The 1068-nt window shown below is 28.2% G+C and overlaps 1 protein-coding gene across 3 annotated transcripts in view; it reads right to left on the reverse strand.

Moving 5' to 3' along the window:
• Positions 1-1068, reverse strand: part of LOC106677054 (uncharacterized) — a 20752-nt gene that overhangs the window by 9527 nt on the left and 10157 nt on the right. Inside the window, exon 3 of one of the 3 annotated variants that reach the window (XM_067050400.1) lies at positions 419-459. The exons of the other annotated variants lie outside the window; for them this stretch is intronic. The gene's annotated coding sequence lies outside the window, so the exon portion shown is untranslated. The remainder of the gene's footprint in view (positions 1-418; positions 460-1068) is intronic. 3 annotated transcript variants of the gene reach the window in all.

Genomic DNA, 1068 nt, shown 5'->3' on the forward strand with positions numbered 1-1068 from the left:
TATTGTCATGTAGATCAGTCTTTTGTAATGAGTTGGAAGTTTAGACCGTTTGTCTAGTAAGTGCTGTAATAGTCGGAATCTCCGTGCAGTTTCCTGTCTTTTCAGTCTTGTGTGAGGATTAAAATAAATTTAAAGTTTATATTGCATGCTCATCAATTGGATTTGAACACCCTGATCACTGACACTAGGACATGAGGGGCCTATAATGATAATAGTATTCTGGGATTGATCTCTTTAGAATAATATTACAGGTATCAAAATTAGGCTTTAGAGCCTTAGGGTAAAATACAAAATAAAAATGAAATTATATACCATCATAAAATATAATGAATTTGAAAAGATTAAAGTGATCAACAATAATTGACAGAATATATAAAATAAAACCATATTTCATATAATAATACATAATGTGACTAACTTCTGATAATAAATTAAAAGGTACAATTTCTGCACAAAAACCTGAAACATCAAATACAGAGAATATATAAACCAACAATATATTTTTTTATTATTATCAAAAAGGTAATAATAAAAAATAAAATAAAAAAGCCTTTAACTATAATTTAATCATAATCTTAAGGAATAATCCAATAAATGAAATAAAAGGAAAACGAAAGGAGTAGTGTTGATTATATGAGTATAATATATATACATCTTTATGTATTATACTACACCTTACCTACCTATTGTTGCCAGTTGTAGTGAATAACAAAGTTTATTATTATGGACATTTTTTGTTTGTATAATAATAAAAATAATAAAGGCCTAATGAACCCGAAGTTTTGACACCGATACCACCAATTGCTCTCTACATACATCTGTCCAGTGACGCCCTTCCAAACCTGATTCTACTAAACCAGTTTGAACACAATCCTCCTATCTATGTTTTGGTCTACCCCTTGAATGTTTACCTGTCAGTTTGATTTTTATTTACGTTTTAGAGATCCGTTTGTTACTAAGCCCTACAACCTGAATGTAGCCTTCTAAAATCTCCAGAATAATTTGTGTTAGTATAAATAAAAAAATATGTTATTGGCATAAATCATTTTTATTTAATTTACAATATAT

This window comes from Halyomorpha halys, unplaced genomic scaffold (assembly GCF_000696795.3).
Source record: "Halyomorpha halys isolate HHAL.00 unplaced genomic scaffold, Hhal_1.1 Scaffold85.1, whole genome shotgun sequence".
Classification (NCBI taxonomy): domain Eukaryota; kingdom Metazoa; phylum Arthropoda; class Insecta; order Hemiptera; family Pentatomidae; genus Halyomorpha; species Halyomorpha halys.